Raw genomic sequence first — 13,715 nt, forward strand, 5'->3', positions numbered from 1 at the left:
AATGTGATAATTTAGGCTTAAATGTGAGTAGTAAAAGGATGTAATGATAGAAAAAAGTATGAGCAAAAAGGTACATTATAGGATCCTAACATGTATAGAGGAACAAAATGTAGATATTTTAGCAGTTCATTCTGATAGAGGAACAAGATGTAGATATTTTAACAAAGGCCTTGTAAAGAGGAAAATTTGAGTTCCATAGAAGCAAGATTGTGGTATCTGATAATCCCTTTCTTGCTGAGAGGGAATGTTGAAAATGTAGCAATAAATTCCTAATTTAATTTTTCCTTGATTAAATATGGAAAAATTCAAATTTCAGTTTCAGCAAAACACTTGCAGGTGGTTAATTGACATTACATGGATCTTGTCACTTAGATAACTTAGTAAATTTCACTTGGAGACACTTGAGTTTAGTTTTACATGATTAATTTCTAATTTGTAGAAATCTATTACAATTAATTTGAGTCATTGTTAGTGTAACTAGTTCTCACTATTAGTAGAACTAGTGGAGGTTTAGTCAAGGGTGTGTAAGTCTTTTCACACTAAGTTACAAGGGTGTGTCATTTCTTTCACATTGAGTATTCATCCAGTTAACTAATCGATCGGTTAAAATTAACTCATGAATGAGGAGAATTTGAGTTACCCAGTTGAGATTGGAACTTAAGGTAAGCATACTATCAGTTGTAAATTATTCAAAGTTTTACATGTCATGCATGAAGTGAGAGAAGGACCTATAGAAATCGCGATAATCAAATTGAGGAATTTCCTAATTAATAGGGGCTAATTCCTTGAGGAAAAACACAATGAAATAGGATATTGAGTGCTTGTAAAATTGGCTAAGTATTGGCCAATCGTTAATCGGGCAGGAAGAGGACAAAAGATACAAGTGCAGGTTGAGCTCAAGCTTGAGAAAAGCATATTGCATTCATCTAGATTCTATGAGTAATGCAATACATATAATAAGGGGTTTTGAGCACTTGTTTTCCCCTAGATAAATATTTGTGTATGTGTGTTAAATATTGATGCATGTTAATGATTTATGTTCTCAATCATGAATTTACTTTCGCGAATGAGTATAGTAGCTGCAAGTCTTGTGATTTAGCAAATTTCATGAGAATTTTTTAATCTACACATTAATTTCTACAAAATAAAGTTCATTGGGCCAAGCATGCTCCCCAGATGAGGTGGACTCATACAAAGCCCTCTTTGAACAATATAGGGATATATTTGCATGGTCTTACTTGGAAATGCCATACATTAGTCTTGTAATATTGGAGCAATATATCGACACATGGCTTGACACGCAACCTATCAAGCAAAAGCATCATCAACTCCACCTCTTCAAAGAAGAAGTGAATAAACAATAAGCCAACAAGCTTCATAAGGTCAGTTTGATATACCCTATCGCTTACACCTCTTGGGTTTCTAACCATGTACCCTTCATGAAGAAATAGGGGCCCATCCAAGTTTGTACTGATTTCAAAGATCTAAACAAGGCATGGCCAAATAAAATGATCATATACCCTGATCAATTAATCGATGCATGTACTGGACACTATGACTTATCCTTCATGGATGGCTTCTCTTAGTATAGCTAGATTTAGATATGTTATACCAATCAGTACAAAACAACCTTCCTAACTCCATGGGGCACATTCGCCTATCGAGTCATGACTTTCGACCCTAATAACATTGGTTCCACATTTTTTTGGGCCATGAACTACATCTCCCACAAATTGGCTCATCTTATACTAGCCTATTTGGAGGACCAGACAGTGTGATCCAAAAACCACTCTAAACATCTCGAGTATCTCCACCTATTTTTTTACAGATGTCGGCAATATAACCTATGTTTGAACCCCTTCGAGTGTGTCTTTTGCGTCAATATGGGATGACTATTGGGATTCATCATTCCCAATAAGGTATTAGAGTCAACCCTAATCCACCCTCTAGAAACATTGAAGTAATTAAAAAGAATGCAAGGTAATGCCAATTTCTTACATAAGTTTGTCCTTGATTAGGCCAATTATGCACACTGTTTCTTGTGCTTTCTTCACTAGGACATTCCCTTCCACTGTGATGAACAAACCCAAAAATAATATGAGGCCTTAAAAGATACATTCTCTCAAGTATTGTTGATTATCCCTATTGAAGATACCAAGGATTATACTTCTCTACTTATGAGTATTTGAAGTAGTAATAATGGGGTTATTAGTCCAAGAAGGAAAAAATATTTGTTTACACTTAGTACAAAATTTTTGACATTATAACATCTTACGAACCATGACTGTAATAGAAAACATTAACCCCATGAAATATTTTCTCATCACTGCATGATGAACCATAAGTATGTCATATGGGTAGTTATTTTTCAAGAGTTCATCTTATAGTTTTTGTCAGGCCAGGGTAACTCCTCATTGAACGAGAGAAAACATTGATTGATCTTTATTCATTAGCTAGCACTTTATTTATACAAATACAAAACGGATCAGTTCATCTTCTAGATGACTGTACGGCTTCACCTCATCCGTTTCAAATTAGGTGTCAACATTCCCCCCCTTAATCTGAAGGGATGTTGGTGAGTCCAAGCATCATTCTGAATCTTTCAAGATTTTCTCTTCCAAGCGCTTTGGTGAAGATGTCTGCAATTTGCTCGTTTGTGGAACAATGACGAAGATGGATTGTTTTGGCCTCAACATGATGTCGGATCAGATGATATTTAGTATTGATGTGCTTAGTACGATCATGGAACTTTGGGTTCTTGGCCAACTTTATTGCAGATGTGTTATCAATCATGAGTGGAGTTGATTGTATTTGTTTTACCTGCAAATCTTCAAGAATTTTCCTGAGCCACACAATTTCTTTCGTTGCTTCAGCTGCTGCCACATATTCTGCTTCTGTTGTGGAATCTGCTGGTACTGACTGTTTGCGTGATCTCCAGGAGACAGCTCCTGATCCAAGACTCATAGTATATCCTGAAGTAGATACCCCTGTTTCTTTGTCTCCATCGAAGTATGAATCAGAGTATCCAATCAAGTTGAAGTCGTCCACCTGTGTATACTTGATTCCAAGGTCTTGAGTTCCCTTCAAGTACCTTAGAACTCTTTTTGCAGCAGACCAATGTCCCTCACAAGGCTTTTGCATAAACCTGGAGAGGATTCCAACAGCAAATGAAATGTCTGGTCTGGTAGTAGTGAGGTAGATGAGACTTCCTATAAGCTGTCTATACTTTGTTGCATCCTCAAATTCTTTTCCTTCAATAGATGTGAGCTTCAAGTTTTGTTCCATTGGAGTAGAAAGGGGATTGCACTCTGTCATGCCAAATCTGTTTAACAAATCTCCAATGTATTTCTTTTGAGAAAGAAATATGGACTTTGGATGTTGGGTTACTTCAATGCCAAGATAGTAATGAACATAGCCCAAATCAGTCATTTCAAAAAATTTTCCTAATTCTTTCTTTATGGATGCAATATAGCTTTCATTGTTCCCTGTCATTAAAAGATCATCTACATATACCACAAGATATACAACTGTTTTGCCAACTTTCTTGACAAATAAAGTTGCATCATCAAGATCAAAATGTTTGAAGTTGAGTTTCAGAAGATGCTCAGTTAGTTTTTCATACCAGGCTCGTGGTGCTTGTTTGAGGCCATACAAGGACTTCACAAGTTTGCATACTTTGTGTTCATGTCCTTTCACAGCAAATCCTTCAGGCTGGGACATAAAAACATTCTCTTTTAGATCTCCATTCAAGAATGCAGTTTTTACATCCATTTGATGGACTTTCCAACCATTCTGAGAAGCTAGTGCAAAGAGTGTCTGGATGGTGGCCCATTTTGCTGTGGGAGCAAAAGTTTCCTCATAATCGACCCCTTCCTTCTGTGCAAAACCTTTTGCCACAAGCCTAGCTTTGTGCTTGTCAAGTGAGCCATCAGCTTTGTACTTGTTCTTGTAGACCCACTTGCAGCCAATTGGTTTGGTTCCAAATGGAGGATCAACCAGCTTCCAAGTGCCATTCTTTATGAGGGCATCATACTCCTTCTGCATCGCTTCTTTCCATTCATCATGAGAAGCAGCTTCTTTGAAGGAAGTTGGTTCAAAATCTGTAGACAAGTTCAATTCACAATCATAAGTAACATCCATATCAACAGGTGAATTAGAGTTATCTACATCACCTCCATCTTGTCGGTTTGAATTTCTGGTTCCTGTTTTTCCAATTTCATCAGGATGAACACTTTCAAGTGTCTTTGTCAGCCACTTTGGGGGACCTTTCTGAGATGGTCCAGGCTGTTCTGTTGATTGAGTTGGGTCTGAATCAAGATTGAGTCTCCCAATTCTATCAATTACATCACTTAAAGCATCATCCGTTGTTGGAGTGTCATGCAGGGGAGATTGTTCTTCAAAAGAAGATTCCACATGTTGATCTAGAATAGGAATCCCCCCTTCAAGATGTGGAATCTGATTATCAAACTCTTGAAATGATTTCGGTTTTGTGAATCTATCCAAGCGATCAAGTTGCCGCTCAACAACACTGTCAGATTTGGATGATTCAAGAAAAATGACATCTCTAGATAAAACAAACTTTTTATTTACTTCATCATAAAGGCGGTATGCTTTAGATGTGTTTGAATACCCCAGGAAGATACACTTACGACTTCTAGCACCAAGTTTGTTTCTATGTACCTTTGGTATTAAAGCATAACAGGTGGAACCAAATATCCTGAGATGTTTTACCGAAGGAACATGTCCATACCACAATTCATAAGGAGTCTTGTTTCTTATAGCACTAGATGGACATCTATTCTTTATATATGCAGCACATAGAACAGCATCAGCCCAAAACATTGTCTTTACATTTTTGAAGAAAAGCATGGATCGTACCATATTCAAAATTGTTCTGTTCATTCTTTCAGCTACACCATTCTGTTGAGGATTATAAGGCACAGTTGTTTGATGTTTAATCCCATGTTGGCGAAGATAGTGTTCAAATTCATTTGATGTATATTCTTTTCCATTATCAGTGCGAATAGACCCAATATGAGATTGTGCATCATTTTCAATCCATTTATGAAAATTCTTGAATGTTTGAAAAGCATCAGATTTGTTCTTCAATAAGTAGACCCAACACATTCTGGTGTAATCATCAATAAATGTCATGATATATTTATTTCCATTTGCAGAAGGAACAGGCATTGGACCACATAAATCTGAATGAATAAGTTCAAGCTTCCTATGTGCTCTTGAATGTGAATCATGAAAACACTGTTTGCTATGCTTTCCTAGAATGCAAGCATCACATTGTTTATGTTTTCTAGGAATTGTAGGCAAACCAGCAACACCATTTTTCTTCAACAAGCAGAGACTATCATAGTTTAAATGTCCAAATCTAGCATGCCATAATAAACTTGATGGAAGTGCACCTTCTTCATGATGAGAAATATATGAGAACTGTTGTGCATGAGCAGAGGTTCCTTGCAGTTTAAGGAGTCTTTCTTCTTCTATACCCCTCATGACAAGTGAGTGGTCAGATGCCTTTCTTACCTCAAGCTTGTCATCAAACATGTGAATGGAGTGACCTTGCTGGCGGATGTGGACCAGGGACAGCAAGTTTCTCTTCAGTTGTGGGAGATATAGAACATGATCCAGAAGAAAGTCTGGAAGACCAGGCAGTTTAAGCCTGATTGTGCCAAGCCCTGATGGCTTGATTTTTGACTGATCTGCAAAGTATACTGCTCCATCAACATTGTCAGTGAAATCTTCAAAAAATTCTTTCCTATAAGTCATATGACAGGTTGCTCCTGAATCAAGCAACCAGTCATTTTTCGAAGAAGCAAGTGAAGCATTAAACAAGTCTTCATTTACTCCAATGTTACATTGTGCCTCAATATAGTGAGCGGATTCAAGTGCTTTACCTTTGTCTGTGTCATCAGTTTTACCTTTCTGCTGGTTTCTTCTCTGCTCAACCTTGTCCCATGGTAGCTTGCATGTAGAAGCATCATGTGATCCATTTCGTTTGCAGCGAATGCAATGAAGATCTGACTTTTCTGCTTGAGAATGTCTGCCCCCCCTGCCTCTGAAGTATCTTCCGCTTCCCCTTCGTCCACCTCTTCCTCTTGCAGAATCTTGAGCAGGATGCTTTTCTTTGTGAGCAAGGCAAACAGTCTCTTCAGAAGATTCAGGGACTGTTTTCTTTCCAAAGGCTTTCTCTCTTTCAGCAAACTTTTTCACAAGAGAGTCAAAGGTTATATCTTTAAGGTTTCCATTTGCTTGTAAAGACTCAAGATAATTAGAGTAGGTAGGATAGAGTGCTTTGAGAAAGGCAATAAGAGAGATATCCAGCTCAACCTTAGTTGATTTTATATCATGCATTATAGACTTTATTTCAGATGCAAGAGCAAGAGGATCATTATTTTTCAGTTCAAGAGTGAAGAGTTTAATCATGAGCTGAACAACTTCAAGTGCAGAATGTGTATCATAGAGTTCTTTCAGCTTTTGTAAAGCTTCAAAGGCAGTGGAATAGCATGAAATATGACGACTTACTTCCTCATTTACAGATGCTGCGATCAATGCAAAGGCTTTGTTGTTCTTGTTTTCCCAAATGGCGAGTTCTTTGTCTGATGTGGGCTGCACAGGCTCTTTGTCTTCTTCTCCGACACACACTCCTTTCCACAGCTCATTGTAGATAAGGGTATGTTTTACCATCCGGGACCATTCAGAATATTTCTCCTTGCCAGTGAGAACTATTCCGACCATAGAAATAATTGAATGCATTCTGTAAAAAAAAATATCTCTGCCAAAAACACTTCTGTTGAGAGAGAGAAAAAAAATCCTTATATGATAGCCTTATGCATTTTATTTTCCTTTAACATTCCATAGAATATATATATTACTGCTCACATATATATCATAGTTCAACAAAACTAGGGCGCTCACTGCTTACATATATCAATATCTCAACAAAAACCGAGGGCGCTCACTGCTTTACATATATCAATATATCACAAATGAGGGCGCTCACTGCTTTACATACATCAATATATCACTGTTTAAAAAAGAGGGTGCTCCGATGACTTGACTATATCAGTTTTCAAATCCCGCAATCTCAAAAATGATGCACAGATTACAAAAAAGATATATTTCAGGTACCACACCACCTCTTCGTTGCCACAAGTGTCTGGCAATGAATTGCTGGAATGAACGCTGGATTGCTGGAAGTTTACAGTCGTTTATAACAAAAAAAATGATACCACTGTTTACAGGCTTTGCTGGAAGTTTACAGTCCTTTATAAAAAAAAAAACGATACCACTGTTTACAGGCTTTGCTGGAAGTTTACAGTCCTTTATAACAAAAAAAACGATACCACTGTTTACAGGCTTTGATACCACACTTCCGCTGCGCAACTTTGTTCTTACCACAGTTTACAAATAACGCAGCATCAAATACATTCAGAACGCAGCTTCAATACATTAACGCAGCATCAAATACATTAAACGCAGGCTTATAACAAAAAACGATACCATTCTCAATACATCAATACAAAAAACTCGGCATCTGTTATATCAACAAAGCTCAAACCCACCGACAAAACACGGGTCTCCTGAGCGTAGTGCTGTTCATACCACTGACGGAAAGGAGCAGCATCAACCTGAATAATGGCACTCTTTACCAAAGTCTGGGTTCGGACAAGCTCATTATTAGATGCATTGTAAACCACGTCTAATATACGAGTCTTGCGAGTCACAGCCTCGGAACCCCAAGAAAAGTTACCAGTATCGAGTTTCAAAGCCCTCCACTTTACATTACCATGTCCAAGCACGCACAGCGAGATAGGTTTCAAAAAGGTCTCACAACAAACACGCACAGCGTAACCACAGCGTCTCAAAGCCCTCACAACAAGCACGCACAGCGTAACCACAGTTCAAAAAAAAAACGCAGCGTTTTCACACCACAGTCTTTACAATAACGCAGCGATACTTGCAGAATTCAACAGAACAATATAACTCGGCGTAATTTCTATACAATACAACAGTGAGATAGGTTTTACCTAACAGTGAAAACGCATCAACGTATACCATTTCCACGGACAGAGGGCGCAGTCTTCATGTCAGAACAGAGGGCGCAGTCTCATGAGAGGGCAGTGTCAGGCCAGAGGCGTTCAGGATAGAACAGACCAGGAGTTACAACCAATTTGGGACCTGTGCTCTGATACCATGTCAGGCCAGGGTAACTCCTCATTGAACGAGAGAAAACACTGATTGATCTTTATTCATTAGCTAGCACCTTATTTATACAAATACAAAACGGATCAGTTCATCTTCTAGATGACTGTCCGGCTTCACCTCATCCGTTTCGGATTAGGTGTCAACAGTTTTCATCCCCTAAAATTAAGAAATCTCTTATACTTGTAGAATTCATCATTGATCTCCCCATAGAATCCCAAGGGTCTTATTTCAACTATTATTTCCACAACAAACACTTGTTTGTCATATCTACATATAACCCTTGGTACGACAATATACTTCTCTTCCTTCGAACTCCAAAGTTCAACCTTCAACGCACTCATGACGATTACAGGTACATTTATGATTACGCTGCCATTACATTCTTATGGGGGATTTCCTCTATCATTGAGGCATCAACACCATTATTTGTAGATGCCATACATTTGATAAATTTGAGTAGGTCTTAAATGATTGCCACAATGGAGCCTACAGTAGCCATCTATCTAGGAGGGTGACTACCCAAAATTTCCTCTGTGCTAGTTATTTTTGGCCCACTTTGTTTGGTGATTGTATTCAAGTAGTCAAGACATGTGAACACTGCCAATAATACACTCACAAATCATGGGCTCCACTGAGTCATTAGCACAAGCCCTTTTTGCAAATGGGGCATAGAATTCATGACATACAGAGCACAGTTTCAAGATTGCCACAAGTAAATTATTGTCACAGTAGACTACTTCACCAAATGGGCAAAAGCCATGCCCACTTATAATAACATTGTATAAGCCACTGCATGCTTTTTTCTATAACCATGTCATCACAAGGCTTGGAGTTCCTAAGGATTTAGTCTCCAATCATGGAAAACACCTCAAGAATGAGATATTTCAAGAACTATCCAATCACCTTGGTTTTTCACATGAGTATGTTTCTCCATATTACCCGTGGTCTAACGGCTAGGTAGAAACTACAAACAAAGTCCTTAAAATATTGTTTCAATGCATGTTGAACAAACACAAAACCAATTGACATCACATGGATTTTTTAGCCATATGGGCATATCACATAGTAGTCAAAGCATCCATAGGGCTCACACCTTTCTAATTAGTGTGTGCAGTTGAGGTTCTACTCCCTATTGAGTGTGAGAATGCTAACTTACACTCAACCTTTGAACTTCTCTCTCACATCTCACCTTTAGAGCAAAGCCTAGTACAGTTGGCACATTTCGACAAAAGTCAGTGGGAATCTCTCTATCATAATGAAGACCACAAAAAGAGGACAAAAACCTCCTTTGATCGCAATCTCACCCTTCATTCATTCATATAGGAAGATCTAGTCCTTTGCTACGATGTTACCAAAGAAGCTTTAGGACTAGGGAGATTTGAAACTTTATGGACATGACCATACATAGTTAAACATTGCCTCCTAAAAGGAGCATATATGTTACTAAAGCCTAATGGGACTTGCCTTAAAGACCACTTTAATGGGCTCTATCTCAAAAAATTATATCAATAACACTAAAATCAGTCCTAACATGTAACTGTATTGTACCTTTGCTTCTATTTTATGACTTTCATCTCATCATCGATGTATGCTAATGCTATACTCTCATCATGTGTCATAGATGGATCATTTCCTTCTTGGACCTTGTTATTTAATCTATTGTATCTCTGTAATTTCAGATCATCAAATTCTGAAATTTTGTCTTGTGATAACCCTCTGAGTCCTCTTTCCAACCACATAAATTTGATCAAGATTGGATTCTTCACTAAATAGTTATGCCCAATCTCCTACGATTCCCTGATTATAGACTAGTTCCTTACAGCTAACCTGTATGGAGTGTCACGTGTCACTGTTTCGATCTTCGACCCTGAAAATCATACCCAACAAACTAAAGCTCGCCATATTTCTATAATTTTTTACTAGATCTAAATCCAATGCTTAGATAGAAATTTATGATCATTTTCCCAAGGTCAAACAATCCAATGCTCAGACAAAAAGTTATGATGATTTTCCCAAGGTCACCTATTTGAGATGGAATTCTGGAGCCTGCAAAAACCCTAACTTCCTTAGATCATATCTTCGAAAATATAGTGAGACAAGATCTGAAATTCACACATGAGGTTCATCAAGATTTTGGCTCCATGGGGTTTCAATTTCAACTTCTGAAGCTTCGTAGAAAGATAAATTATAGAGAAAATTCAATGATGACCTTTTTAAAGCAACGAAACCCTAGAATCCAAAGCTCTCATACCAAATGTTATATAACCAGCTCACAAGTAGATAGATCAACAACTTCAAAATTATCATCTTTTAGGGGAGAACCTCCTTTACATTACATAAATGAACAATTCTTGGCTGATTCAAACAACAAAACCTCCTTTCTAGATATAAGAGTCTAATAGGTCACAATATAATGAGAGCCGACATAAAAATAATAATGTAAGTGAATAAGAATAAAAATGGTGGGATTCTATGGGGCCACTAATAACAATATGGGGAAAACCTGGGCATAACAATAATAATAAGTTGGCTAGACTGGCAATAACAATCAGCGAATACACTAGTATGATAGGGACCTAACAATAAGATCTTACAAGGAGCACCTTGCAAGAGAGTTTGAGATGAAGGTCATGGGACTCGTGCATTGTTTCCTGAGTTTGGAAGTATGGAAAGGAGATGGGGAAATTTTTGTCTCTTAGGGAAAGTATGCCAACGAGATATTGAAGGATTTCTACATGAAGAGTAGTAAACCCATGGACACTCCTCTAGCAGGTAACTAGAGCAAAGAGGATGCCACCTAGTTGAAGAAGTGAAGGCTACCATTTACAAGTAGCTTGTGGGTTTGCTCATGTATTTGGTGAACACATGTTCATAAATGTGTTATGCATTTAACCAAATTAGTCAAGCCATCATTAAGCCAACTAAACTCTATTGGAATGAATCAAAATGTGTGTTGAAATACCTTAGAGGCACTACTCAATTTGGTCTTTGGTATAGACAGACACAGGGAGTGAAGTTGCAAGGCTTCATGGATGAGAATTGGGTGGGTAGTCCATGAGACAGGAATAGAACTTCAGGACGAATTTTTAGCATTGTGTCAGTAGAAGTTTCTTGGTACAATAGGAAGAAATGATTTGCTGAACTCAAATTAGTGGAAGTAGAGTTCATGGCTACAAATAAAGCAGCGTGTGAGGCTATCTAGATGAGAAAGATTTTTGTTGGGTTATTTGGTTAGAATATGGATCCTATGGTGATTTACTATGACAATCAGAGCTATATGAAACTCTCCAAGAATCTGGTATTTCATTATTGATCCAAGCATATCGACATCTGGTACCTCCATCTACGAGATTATTTGTAGAGGTGGACTATGTTGTTGCATTTCATTTCGATAGAGGAACAAGATGTATATATTTTAACAAAGGCCTTGTAAAGAGGCAAATTTGAGTTCCATAGAAGCCTTGCTGAGAGGGAGTGTTGAAAATGCAACAAGAAATTCCTAATTTAGTTCCTTAATTAAATATGGAAAAATTTCAATTTCAGTTTCAGCAGAACACTTGGAGGTGGTTAATTGATATTACATAGCTCTTGTCACTCAGTTAACTCATTAAATTTGAGTTGGAGACACTTGAGTTCATTTTTACATGATTAACTTCTAATTTGTAGAAATCCATTAGAGTTAATTTGAGGTTGTTAGTGTAACTAGTTCTCACTATTAGTAGAACTAGTGGAGGTTCAGTCAAGAGTGTGGAAGCCTCTTCACACTAAGTGACGAGGGTATGCCATTTCTTGCACATTGAGTATTCATCCAGTTAACTAATCAATCAGTCTAAATTAACTCATGCATGCAGAGAGTTTTGGTTACCTAGTTGAGATTGGAGTTACTATCAATTGTAAATTATTCAAAGTTGTACAACTCATCCATGAAGTGAGAGAAGGACCTATAGGAATCACGCTATCCAAAATGTTGAAGTTCCTAATTAATAGGGGCCAATTCCTTGAGGAACAACACAAGGAAATAGGATATTGGATGCTTGTAAAATTGGCTAAGTATTAGCCAATTGTCAATTATGCAAGAAGAGGATAGCAGATACAAGTGCAGGTTGAGCTCAAGCTTCAGGAGATCATATTGTATTCATCGAGATTCTATGATTAATGAAATACATATAATAAGGGGTTTTGAGCAGTTGTTTTCCCCTAGATATTTTTTTTTGTATGTGTGTTAAATATTGATGCATGTTAATGATTTCTTTTCTCAATCATGAATTTACTTCCGTGGATGAGTATAGTAGCTAGAATTCTTGTGATTTAGCAAATTTCATGAGAATTTTTGGATCTACAAATTAGTTTATACAAAATAATTTTCATTGGGGCAAACATGCTCCCCAGATGAGTTGGACTCATACAAAGCCCTCTTTGAAGAATATGGGGATATATTTGCATGGTCTTACTCAGAAATGCCACACTTTAGTCCTATAATAGTGGAGCACTATATCGACACATGGCCTGACACCCATCCTCTCAAGAAAAAGTATCATTAGCACCAACTCTCCAAAGAAGAAGTGAATAAACAATAAACCAACGAGCTTCATAAGGTCAGTTCGATATACCCTATCACTTACACCTCTTGGGTTTCTAACCATGTACCCTTCATGAAGAAACAAGGCACCATCCATTTTTGTACTGATTACAAATATCTAAACAAGGCATGGCCCAAGGAAAATGACCCTATACCCTGATCAAGTAATCGATGCATGCATTGGACACTAAGACTTATCCTTCATGGATGGATTCTCTCAATAGAGTTAGATTTAAATATGTTATACCGATCAGTACAAAACAACCTCATAACTCGATGGGGCACACTCACCTATCGAGTCATGCCTTTTGACCTTAATAACATTGTATCCACCTTTTTGCGGGCCATGAACTACATCTCCCATAACTTGGCTCATATTATACTAGCCTATTTGGATGACCAGACAATGTGATCCAAAAACCACTCTAACCATCTCGAGCATATTCGCCTGTTTTTCAGAGATGTCGTCGATATAACCTATTCTTAAACCACCTTAAGTGTGTCTTTTGCATTAATGTAGGATGTCTCTTGGGATTCATATTTTCCCAATAAGGTATTAGAGTCAACTCTATGATGGTCCAGGCCATCTAGTAAATCCCCCCTCTAGAAACTTTGAAGTAAATTAAAAGAATGCAAGGTAACATCGATTTTTTACATCAATTTCTCCCTGATTAGGCCACTTATGCACACGGTTTCTCCGGTTTTCTTCACCAGTACATTCCCTTCCACTGGGATGAACAAGCCCAAAAATAATTTGGGGCCTTACAAGATACATTATCTCAAGCATTGCTTAGTATCCTTCTTAAAGATACCAATGATTAAAATTCTCTACTTATGAGTATTTGAAGTAGTAATTATGGGGTTATTTGTAGAATAAGGAACAAATATATGTGTACACTTAGTACAAAATCTTCGA

This window comes from Pinus tabuliformis, chromosome 3_1, assembly GCF_031772625.1.
Source record: "Pinus tabuliformis cultivar Carrire ecotype Pingquan chromosome 3_1, CPIR1, whole genome shotgun sequence".
Classification (NCBI taxonomy): domain Eukaryota; kingdom Viridiplantae; phylum Streptophyta; class Pinopsida; order Pinales; family Pinaceae; genus Pinus; species Pinus tabuliformis.